At 49.0% G+C, this 12,244-nt stretch overlaps 1 protein-coding gene across 2 annotated transcripts in view; it reads left to right on the forward strand.

Annotated features, from left to right (window-relative positions):
* Nucleotides 1-12,244, forward strand: part of ESRRB (estrogen related receptor beta) — a 166,361-nt gene that overhangs the window by 112,303 nt on the left and 41,814 nt on the right. The gene's annotated exons all lie outside the window — the stretch shown is intronic.

Genomic DNA, 12,244 nt, shown 5'->3' on the forward strand with positions numbered 1-12,244 from the left:
GTAGGCAGACTCTTAAAGCAGCCAGTCATGGGTAGAGCACTCACACCTTTTCATTCCGTTAACTTTCCCTTGAGCACCTATTAAGCACCAGCCGTTGTGCTGTGGGTAGAGTAGACAAAAGCCCTCCTTGTGCATGTAACTGAGGTGAGCTGATGCCATTTCACTGGGATGGAATTCGTAACCGACTGGACAAAACCCGGGGGGCACCCATCCTGCCCTCCTGGTCCCGCCTGGCTGTCCTGAGGAGGGTGTCCTCCGTCCCCCACGTCCCCATTTCACTGTTGAAAGAGTCAGGTTGAGCTTTTCTGGGATGACTTGGCCGTTGATTCATTCAACTATTGGTTGAAATTTCTTGTGATGATGTATTTATTAAATCAGTGGAGGCCCTTCGGGATGGGTCACATTTCCAGTTCTACCTATTAGTGGAGATGTTGGGGTGTAGACTCTCCGCCTGGGTCCCTGGGTCAGACTGCTCTGTCCATTACACGCTGAATGCCCCTGGGCCTGCTGCCTCAGTTTCTCCATGGGTTCCTGTCCTCCTCAGTAAGGTGAGATACAGTCTTTCCTTCCTCCCATAGAGAGGTTAAAAGAAGAGTAAGTGAATCAGTATGTACAAAGCACTTTGACTCTTGCCTAGCCATCAACGCTTCCAAGTACTATTTTCACTTTCGTGATACCACTTAGGACATACTCCTAAGACAACAGACACACAATATTTCTTACTGAGCTAGCTTTTGTCATGACATCTATTTAAGTAAAACGGTGTAATTATTTTGACTTAGGATTTAAATTATTTTATCTATAGGTAATAGCTTTTCAATGAACCCTCAAAAAAAAAAATGGTGAAAGTTCAATCATTGCAAAAGAGTAAAGCAATAAAAAGTATGTTTTCCTAAAGCCCCAGACTCTGGTTCCTTGTACGTTCCCCAGAAGGAGCTGTGACCCATAGTGCTTTCAGCAAATATTTACTGAGTGTGTTACGTCAGGTGCTGTGCTCGCCTCCAGGGCTGTGAATGAACGCATCCCCTGTCTCTGCCAGCTTCAGACCCTTGAGTCTGGGAGGAGGCCCTGGAAACTCTATTGGAAAAGCACTGTGTGGTCATCCTGAGTCTCCTGCCTCTGTCAGGGTTGAAAACTTCCGGTCTGAGAGCCAGTCAGTATCACTGGATATTTGACAAACAGATGTTTACATGTTCTTCCCCCGTCAGGAGGTGGTCTGGGTAAGATGGCCATTAGTTTGGATTCTTTGAGGTCAGTTGAAAAATAGCTTTTTTTTAGGGGACCATCCGTTTTCTTCACTTCGTATTGCTCTTAAATGAGCAGGAGGGGTTCTGGATCACATTTTCTGAACGTAGAGGCTGGTGTAGCCTCAGCAGAGGCCTGGGTGCTGAGAATGTCAAGAGCCCACATAGGAAGGATTTGTAAATAGTCTTAATTATTTGTTCCACGAAGAGGATAATGATCTTTTACCCAGAAGTCAGAGGACAAACAGCAGCATTTAGTACCGTCAGGGCTGAACTGCTCTTGCCTCTTTGCTTTGTCCCAAGTCCTTGTTGGTCTTCTGAAGCAGGAAGAGGTTTCTATCTAGAACAGGGAAGAAGTATCCTGTAAAACTGATTGCCTCTTCGGGTGATTTTTATTAATTCTTTGGTTTTAGTCTTAACATCGATTTTAACTTTGTTGTTTTGGGACGTGATGGCTGTCGAAAATCTGGGAACATGGGGAGGGGAATGGGACCTATTGAATGACCTCAGAGACAAGTGGGAATTGTGTGCGTGATCTGAGTGAGGTATGGGCTGGAAGCAGGAGAAAGAGACATGGCACTTGGCCTCCAGATGCTGCAATCTGATGTTTAGACCACGTGAGTCTGTAGGCCTGGCCTTGGGCTCCAAGCCAGTTTATGGAGCTCCAAGCCCATTTAAGGAGGATATTCCGGCCATTTAAAAAAAAAAAAAAAAGTCTGATCATTTGGACTGAGGTCTTCCATCACAGAATGATCCATTCATGAATTTATGTGGATGCTTGGAAGCCCTCAGGCTAATGCTAGCTCATTTTCCACCTCCCTCCTTAGAACACTCCAGTCTCTCAGTGCTTATCCCAATATGGTTAGAAGTTTATAGAAACAAGGATGTCATGGTAGACTTAAGGAAAAAATTCTCAGGTGCCTATTTATTTCTTTTCTTTCCTTCCTGCCCTTGGCTCTTTTTTCTTTTTTTATTTAGATTTTATTTTTAAGTAATTAATCTTTACACCCAAAGTGGGGTTTGAACCTACATCCCCAAGGTCACTGGTCGCAAGCTCCACTCTCAGAGCCTGCCAGGCCGTTCTGTAAGTACTTACCGAGCGCTCAGGTGCTGTGCTGGGTGCCAGCGCTCAGGCAGGAGTGGGCAGGGCCTGGAGAGGTGGGCTCAGCACAGCCTCCAGGCTGAAGCCTGCTTTTGTCAGGTTGGATTAGGACGAAGCCCCACCTGTTCATTTACATAGAGTCTGGGGGCTTTGGTGGGGCAACCTCTGGATTGAGTAGTTTCCATGGAGACCTTCTGGCTCCAAAACCTAGAACATTTTACTGTCTGGCCCTTTATGGAAACAGTTTGCACTCCCCTGTGTGACAGCACTGAACAGGGTGGGCACAGCTCTCTGCCCTCAGGGGGCTTGGAGTCAACGGAGTAGTGCCTGGTCTGCCCCATTCTCTGCCCCGTTCTCTGCCAAAAGAGCTTTTGTTGTCAGTGCTGGGATGTGATGATGACACCCTGAACAGATGAACTTAGCCACAAAAGAAGGCACCTTCCTGAAGGGACACAGAGGCTCCCCCGCAAAGAAGATAATCGTCAGTCTGATTGAATTTACTAGCATATCTAAAGAAAAAAAAAATGTGCTCATCAAAGAGGATTGATCCGCCCCAGAGGCACAGAAAAAAAGAAGGCAGACTTTGGCCAAGGCACCACTGCACTCCTAGGAGTCAGCCTGGGGATGGACTGATGTCATGATTAACATCTTTCTGATTCGGATCTAGTTCCCCTGTAGGTCTTCTGCTTGGAGTGAACTTGGCTGGTTAAGCACACCAGTTCCTCCCTGTACTTGAATGTGCATGCCTGGGCTTATACATCAGGTTTTGGAATTTGGGCAATGGGGCTGTGCCCCTGAGAGATGGCCCCTCTCTGGACGATGATACTGACCTCACAGTAAGGAAAACCTCTGTGAAGAGTGCCAAGGTAATGAGGTGGCCTTTGGGGGAGGCTCCTGGGGGACTTTTCCAAGCTGGATGCCCAAACCTTGAGAAATTAGAAGATGCCACTGACCTGCCCGCTCTCCCTGCAACTGTGGTGCCTTCTATCAACTGATCGCCTGGTTATGGATGCTGCTGGCGAAGGCGAAGGTCTCCCACCTGGGGCTCTCACCTCCTCCCCACTTCCTAGGGACCCTCCTACCCCCTATCTCCTCTCTTTTATCTTCGCACTTTCTAGCCTCTTCCTGCCATCTGCATTTAAATACCTCTAGTATCTCCTGTCTAAAATGAAGAAAACAAAACAGCATCCCCATCCCCTGATGCTTCAGCCTCCAGCCCTCATTATCTTCCTCATCTCTGGGCACATCCTGCCCCATGTTCCTGTTGCCTCTGGAGTTAGATGAGTCCCACTTCCAAAGCTCATGCATCAGCCTCCCTGTCATGCTCCAGTGCCTTTGGCACCTAGAGAAATCTCCACTTGGGTGTCCCAGAAGCCCCCCAGATGCAGCGAGTCCTAAACAGAAGCTGTGTTTAGAAGCTCAGGTGTTCTTGTGCTCCAGCCGCTGCCCTCTCCCCAGCATGCAGGCCAGAAGTGGGTTTTAGCTTTTTAAAAAATTTTTTTAAAGATTTTATTTGTTCGTTTGACTGAGGGAAAGATCACAAGTAGGCAGAGAGTCAGGCAGAGAGGGAGGGGAAAACAGCTCCTTGCTGAGCAGAGAGCCCGATGCGGGGCTCGATCCCAGGACCCTGGGATCATGACCAGAGCTGAAGGCAGAGGCTTAACCTGCCCCGTGGGTCTTACCCTTAACTCTGCTTCCTGCCCCCCATCCCAAACTAACGCCCCAGCCACCGCCGCCGGTGGAGTCTCCTTCCTTCGTGTCCCCTGCCTGGATGCTTCTCTCCATTTGCCCCGGTCCATTCCAGGCAGCCACTGACCACTGACCACGGTAATTTTTAGTCTGGTTCCCCAGCTGCCAGGCTCAGCCCTTCCCAGTCTGCTTTTTTTTTAGTGCTGCTAGGGAGACGCTTCTGAACACACATCTGAACATGGCACTCGGCTGTCTTGCTTGTGGGTAGATGGCAGCTCCAGAACGTGGCTGAGGATGGATGTCCTCTGGGATTGCCCCACGCTGACCCGGTCACCTCAGCCCCCGGCCACTTTCCTTTGCAGGCTGTGGGCCAGCCTGACTGCTCTATTTTCCAGTTCCCGGAACTGGTTGCACGCCATCGGTTTCTCCATGCCACACGTATTTGTCCCTTTATTCTGCCTCCCCCAACCCCTAGCCCCTACTTTCGTCCCTTAGGTGTCCAGTTAATTGGCATTTCCTTCGAGAAGTCTGCTCCCCCTTCCTCTGCTCATTTGGCATAGGACGCACCCCTCCCGGGCAGGAATAGAGTTGTATTTACTTTGATTTTTGCTGAACCCCACCCCCTCCAGCAGTGCCTGGTGCCTAGAAAGTTCTCCATGCATAGAAGGTAATCCTGCAGTGATTCCCCCCTCTTTCCCAGGGAGGAGGAACCAGAGAAGTCTGGCCAATTTGAATGCACGAACTTGGAGGGATCTGGATAAACTAGGCCAAGGTCTACTTAAAACAATGTGTTAATTTTAGTTCTACTCGTATATTGAGAATCACATTTTGTAAAACACTTTTTTTTTCTGAAAACTTTTCCTTCTCACATTTCGTGAAGCAGGGTTTATCAAACATTTTTTTTTAAAGATTTTATTTATTTATTTGACAGACGGAGATCATAATTAGGCAGAGAGACAGGCAGAGAGAGAGAGGAGGAAGCAGGCTCCCTGCCGAGCAGAGAGCCCGATGCGGGACTCCATCCCAGGACTCTGGGATCATGACCTGAGCCAAAGGCAGAGGCCAAACTTCTCACACGGACCTTTGACTAAAGTGCCTTTGCCTTTTCTAGGGAGTTCTTGGGTCATTTAACCCAGTTTTTCAGAGCACACTGTCTTTCCTTCCGTCTTGCTTACTTGAAATTTTATGAGCAGAGAGGGGCTTCTGATCCCTGAAAATTTGACTTTGAGCTGTACGTCCGGTTCCCAGACCATTAGGACAGTTGCTTTTTTGTGTGTCGATTTACAGTCCTGATTTCCACGACGTTTTCGCTTTTGGCACTCAGCATTTGCAACCGTGAGGTTCTGTTCCTAGGAAGAACCACATTTGGGTGACACTTCTTTATTCCCTTGTTACTGATTCAGTGGGCTGGATGACTGGCACTGGTTGAGGTCTCCTGGGGCCGTAGGGCTGTCCTGATGATGGGTCAGTCTAAAGCGATGGTCACGGACCCTCTGTTAGATGTCACAAAGGCTCGGATCATAAAGAATTTCTTTTCTAAAGGACAGTGTTTGTTGTGGGGGACATGCCTGCCTTGCATGTGAGCTCATGAAGCAGTTACTCAGTTCTGTGTTGACTGTTGATGGAGTCCCAGCCACTGTGCTGGGAGCTGGGGGTGGAGCCTGGGGGGTTGCCAGCTGGGGGGCGGGGGAAGGGCAGTCAACATGATAGCTCGTAAAGATTCGTCATGACACCCTCGAGACAAGTGCTGGGCACGAGCAGGACCAGTGATGAGACCAGAGCGAGTGGGCAGAAAGGGTCTGATTTAGACGGGGTTTGGAAGGGCCCTGCTGAGGAGATGACTGTTAAGGTAAAGCAATGCACATGGAAGAGTCCTGGGGCCAGCCCTGGAGGCAGAGGAAACAGCAACTCGTCTCAGGACCAGAAAGAGGGCCAGGCTGTCTGGTGGGAGGGAGGCCTAGGGAAGACCTGGAGGGTGGGGGGCATGGGGTGTGCTGCGCTTGGACTTTCTCCTAGGCCAAGTGGAAGCCATTGATGAATACGTTGCTGTGGGAAGGTGAAGCCACCCTGGACCCTTTCCTACATCCCCAGGGCATGTGGCCAACTTTAGCAGGTCACCTGAGGCCCTTGGAGCAGCTCCTGGGTCTGTGACTTAAGATGAGGAAAGCAAGAAAGAAGCTCTGGCAGCCTCTGCTTCTGTCCACTGGGGGCCCAGATGCAGGCTTAGAAGGAAACTCCCCCAGGAAGGGGGCAGGGAGATGATTGATGGGTTATCCTGGCTTGGACCACCTCCAGGCCTTTTGTCCTGGAGAATGAAACTGGGGATCCCAGGGGACACGAGCTAAGGGGGCTGCAGAGACAGAGGTAGCAGTGAGTGGGAGTCAGGAGCGGGTTGCTGTCCCCAGCCCTGCCCCTGACCAGCCAGCTGACCTTGGGCGGGGATTGGGTCCTCTGGTCTCTTGTTTCCTCATCTGTACAGAAAGAGTCTGGAACCGGGGCACCTGGGTGGCTCAGTGGGTTAAAGCCTCTACCTTCAGCTGAGGTCATGATCCCAGGGTCCAGGGATGGAGCCCTGCATCCATAGGGCTCTCTGCTCAGCGGGGAGCCTGCTTCCCTTCCTCTCTGCCTGCCTCTCTGCCTACTTGTGATCTCTGTCTGTCAAATTTTTTAAAAAATCTCTTAAAGAGTCCAGAACCCTGCGAATGCTGTGTGGTGTGCAGGGCACTGGGGCACTGAGAGGATAAACAAATCACAGTTCCTCTTTGCAGAGAGACACGGCCAGGGTGCAAGTCAGGTGAGACAGCCCAGTCAGGGCAGGGATGGCATCTGGAAGGCTGTGCAAGCAGGGGTGGTCCGTGAACACGCCTGGCAGAAAGACATGGAAGTGGGGCCCATGGAGGGCTCAGGGAGGTGGGGCTCCGTGACAGAGGACAGACACAGACGGGGAAGGCAGCACGAGGCTGGATATCACAGGGCTCCCTGGGCTTTGTGAAGGAGGAGTATAGTGTTCAGGGGTGGTTTCACCTGGCTTAGAACCCCGATTTGATAATTCCTTCCTTGGTCAACTTGGTCAAGTTACTTAGTTTCTCTGGGCCTTAATTTCCCTGTCAAGGAAATGGGATTAGGGGGCTGATCAATGGTTTGTGCCACTGGAATGTCCTTGCAGAAATCAAACGAGACCTGCGTGTCAAGTCTTCTGCTCGGTGCCTGGGGTATGAGAGCCCTTAAGTCCATTTTGTCTGTGCTGCTCCTGTTCAGCTACCGGAAGCCACTGAAGGGATTTTAGAGCAGGGGATTAATCCCATCTCCTTTTGGTGGAGGGAATTCTGGCAAGATGATTGGGGAAAAAGATGGACGAGTAGGAGAGCCTATAGCCTAGGGGCAGGCGGTAGGGGTCAGGAGGTGATTTTCATAGTTTGTTTAACCGATCCACGTAATCACGCTGCTGGGGGCATCCAAGCCAGCAGGGGCAGGAGGGGTAAAAGGAGAGCTTAGGCGGGAGAAACTTTTGGAAGTGGATTCAGTATAAAGAGAAGACTGGCTGGATTGAGACTGCCCCTTGGGTTTTAATTTTAGGCTGCTCTTGGGGGCAGGGAAACCTAGAAAGAATTTTCCTGGTGGAAGAAGGGCCAGCTGGGAGGTCAGGGTCATGGACAAAGTTTGGGACATGTTGAGTTGACCAGTTCACAAGTCTTAACCCCTGGAAGAGTTGGAAATTGGGGCCTAGAGCTCAAGAGTGGAACTTGTGTAAGGTTTAGACTAATGAGATCTTCTAGGCAGAGGTTCTCAAACTGTGGTCCCGAGACTAGAAGCACCTGGGAACTTGTTGGAAATGCAAATTTCTAGCCCCACCCAGGCCTCTAATCTGAGACTGGGGTAGGGCCCAACCTTCTTCTGTAATATGCCCTCCAGGAGAGCTAAAGAAAGCTCTTCTGAAGGTGGGGGGGTAGCACGAAGGAGCTGGTGAGAGGAAGGGGAGACAGCCTTGGAAGGAGACTGGGAAGCCCCGTCTTGCCCAGTTGTATCAGTTTTCTGCTGTAACTTTTCTGAACCGGGCTGTGCGCTGGTCACTCCAGTTACCCTTGCCCCGCATGCATATCATAACTTGCGGAAAGAGGCCAGCGACCAGGGAGGAATCCCTGTGCCCAAGACAGTGGACATTCTTTCAACTCCCTTATTAGCCGAGAGGACGACTCTGTGGAAGAACACCAAAACAATGACTTTGATCAAAAATGACTCAGGAGAGTCCCACTCGGAGAAGTGTTAGTGACACCTTTAATTTGTTTTTCCTTTATTTTCTCTTCCGTGTCTGCACAGGAATACTGTATGATCCAACCTCTATCTCAGTAAAGCTCAAAGAGATCTCACAAGAACAAAATGAAAATGCTAGTGGCAAGGGAGCATAGTCAGTCTGATGGGAAGATTTCCCTTTTTTCTTGATGCTGCGTAAAATAATGGTGCCGTCTTAACCGTCAGAAGCACCGTAGAGTCAGTGCGGTGAGAAGAGAAGGGATAGGAGACCTTGCGTGAGTCCCTGAAGGGGGAGGGGAGGGAAGATAAAATCAAACAGAGGGATTTAAGAACGAGGTGTTCTCTGCTTCGGGAAATATTGGGGACGGGATACCTGCAGCATTTGCTGAATTCCAAGGTTTTCTAGGTGGAGGTTCTTGGCTTTCAATTTGTTTGCTTTTTTCCCCCCTTAAGATACTTTTTTTTTTTATTATTATTTTAAATAGAGCAGGGGAGGAGCAGAGGGAGAAGGATACTCTCTGCTGAGCAGGGGACCCCCCCCCCCCACACACACACACATACAACGGGAGGGCTTGATCCCAGGACCCTGGGATTGTGACCTTAACTGAAGGCAGATGTTTAGCAGACTGGCCGGTAGGAGAGGGCTTGGAGGTTCCGTGGGGGTTTTGCCGAGCGTACAGACTGTGGGCCCCCAGGTTGGGGAGATTAGGATGGACAGGTCAGAGGCAGTTTGATGATAAAGAGTTGGCTAGGCTTTGCCTTGGAGGTTAGATTTCATTCCTTGCATAATAAGGAGTGGAGCGGTTGGGCAATTTCTTGAGCTTAATTCTTAAGTTAATTTGTAACTTCTTCCCAAATAATATATGTGTATAGTTTTTTAAAGTACCATAGAAGTGTCAGTCCCCTCCTAGTCCCTGGCCCCTTCACATTGTTTTTCCTCCCCTTGGGGGATCTGGAGTTAGCCCTCCAAGAAGAACTTCCTCCTGGCATTTATTGTTGCAGTTACTAATAGGATTTTACAGCTACGTTTACTGAGTTGGGAGTTTTGGCATTATTTCTTGACTCCCTATTATGGACACTAAGAATTAGTTCCAGTTACACAGCCCATCCCCCCCCCCCCAAACACACACGCGCGCGCGCACGCACTTTTCCCATCTTTCCATTGTTGGAATATGGTGGCATCACGGCTCTCGGTTCAGTTGCTGACTGCTCGTTCCTTCTCCACTTGTCCTTGACTCTTCTCCTGGGTTGCATCCCCTGTTTTCTGGATCCAAAGGCACAGGGCAGGTAAAATTGTCGAGGTCTTGAAGTGTGGAAGTGTCTTTACTCATTCCTTCAGCCCACCCATGAGATGTGTATCTTGGCTTGGTAGAAAATTCTGGCTGGAAGTGACCCATCCCCCGCCCCATGACACCATTGCTGGTCTTCTTGGTTTCCGGGGCTGCCCTCAAGAAGCTTGAGTCGTCCTTTAGAGACTGGATATTGAGACCTCACTGTTGCACACACGGTTCTGGGTGCTGGGGAAGCCTCCGTGAACAAAGCAGAGAAGAAACAAGACGTAACTGTGCAGTCGGGCAATGAGCGCTGAGAAGAGAAAGTGGCAGTGCCTGCAGGGGCGGTCGGTGTGGCTTGGGCCTTTGCTCCCTTGTGGGTTCAGATACGGTGACTGATCTTACTCTCCATCTCCTGTTTTTGACTTGTTTTTTTACTCTCCCTGAAAAATTTTTCTTTCTTTGTTTTCTCGGATTGAAATGTTACGATTAAAGACTGTGTAGTGGGTTGCAGTTCTTTTTATTAATTATTTACTTATTTATCTCTTTCATATTTTTGTTTTGCGGTAAAGAGGCACATGCAGTTTTAAGAAATAGTCTGGAAGGGGCGCCTGGGTGGCTCATTGGGTTTAAAGTCTCTGCCTTCGGCTCAGGTCATGATCTCAGCTTCCTGGGATTGAGTCCTGCATCGGTCTCTCTGCTCATCAGGGAGTCGGCTTCCTCCTCTCTCTCTACTTGTGCTCTCTGTCAAATAAATAAATAAAATATTAAAAAAAAAAGAAGTCGTGGGGGGGAATAGTCCAGAGAGATCCTGTAGACCTCTCACCCACTTCCCCCTAAAGATAACATCTTACTCAGATTTTACCACTTGTACACACTTTGTGTGTTCTTTGCAATTCTATGCAATTTTATCTCCACGGACTCCTCTGACCATCACCACCATCAGATAGAGAAAATCAGATAGGGAAGGGCTATAACCACCTCCCTCTTTCTCCCCTCCCTCACCCGGGGCAGCTACTAATTTGTTCTCCACCTCTCCAGTTCTGTCCTGATCTTTTTTTATTCATTCTTCTGGACTTGGTTTACTTTTTTTCTGGAAACTCCTACCTACTCTTTAGGTCTTGGAAATTTCCACCACCCTCCCCTCCCTCTCTCCTTTGATTCCTGCCTTTGTGATGACTTCCTCTTCAGGCTTTTCTCTCTTGAAAAGTTCTGATGATTAGATTCTGAGCTTCTAGGATCAGCCAGGTGTCTAATTCTAACATCTTTTCTAGCCTATTCCGACGGCTTGGGTTTTTTGTTCTGTTCTAGAGTAGTTCCTCAGCTCTTCTGAATTTTTCGTGGCATTCATATTTTTAATTTCTGTGAACTCCATTTTATACTTTTTTTAACCCTTTATTGCATGCTGTTCTTATTTCATGAATACAGTGTTGTTGTTTTTCTTCTCAAGTTGATAGTACGCTGATGATTGCTTTGTGAGCCTGTTTCTACCGACTACTTTGTCCTGGTTTCTTCCCACGTATTTTTCCCTCATTTATTTGTTTTGGTTAGTCTTTCATATTTGAAGTCTTTTTAATGAATGTATTGGTAATCCTTGGCTGTCTGTCTATCTGTCTTAAATGCAAAGAGGGATACAAAGAAGAGAAGGAGCTTTCCCTTCGCTTATCTTTATCTGCCGGTCTTCTCTCTGCTGTGCAATCTCCCAGGGGAAGAGCCCTATAAATTCCTACCTTTGGGTGAGCGATCGAGTGTATAGACTGCTAGAATTCTGGGAGTAGGCCTGCGGGTGGACTGGGTGGTCTTACTCTCCAGTCATGTTTTCAGCCCCTTTTGCCCGTGGTGGGAGTGTGAGTTCTTAAGTCTAGAACTTGACTTGCTCATATTCCCCAGGGATTAAGCTGGCTTCTCACCACTTCTCACCACTCCTTGGTGACCACAACCCTACCAAGTACTTGGTAGCTAAGTACTCCCTAAATACAGATTAGCAAATTCCCCTGTTTCTGGCCTTTACACTCCATTAAATCTACTGTATCTTGAGTCATCACTGCCCGAGGCCTCTGAGGTTCTGCAGTACAAATGCTTTGTCAGTTAGAGCTCCTTCTTTGGCTGCTTTGGTTTTTTGGGGCTGGTTGGTTGGTTTTTGTTTTGTTTTTGAAAGAGTACCTGGGGGGTTGAGAGGGAGAGACATAGAATCTCAAGCAGGCTCACCACAGAGCCTGCCTTGGGTTGCAACCCCATGACCCCAAGATCACGACCCAAGCCAAAGTCAAGAGTTGGACACAACCAACTCCACGGGGTGCCCCTAGCTACTTTGGTTTGCGCTTCGTCCGTTCTTCTGCGACCATTCTCACCCCCATGCTGCCATTCAGCATGCCAGGATGGGGCAGTTCTGCACAGGAAAGTTGTTAACTTTGCTCCAGGGGTGGTGTCGGGGTAAACGGGAATGGGACCTGGAGACAAAGGTTAGTGCATAGACGTGAGGTAAGAGGTGATGAGTGTGGGTACTTGCTGTGGGCAGAGGGGAAGGAGGGATGTGACTTGAATTGAGTAGGATGACTTGAATTGAGTAGGACTGAAGGAGGGGGAAGAACCCAGGCTGCCTCAGTTGTTGACCTAGACAATGGGGTGGTTTAGTGATCCTTTTGCTATGTGATCAGGGCCACAGTGAGAGGAGCAGACCAGGCGCG

Source organism: Mustela nivalis, assembly GCF_964662115.1.
Source record: "Mustela nivalis genome assembly, chromosome: 6".
Classification (NCBI taxonomy): domain Eukaryota; kingdom Metazoa; phylum Chordata; class Mammalia; order Carnivora; family Mustelidae; genus Mustela; species Mustela nivalis.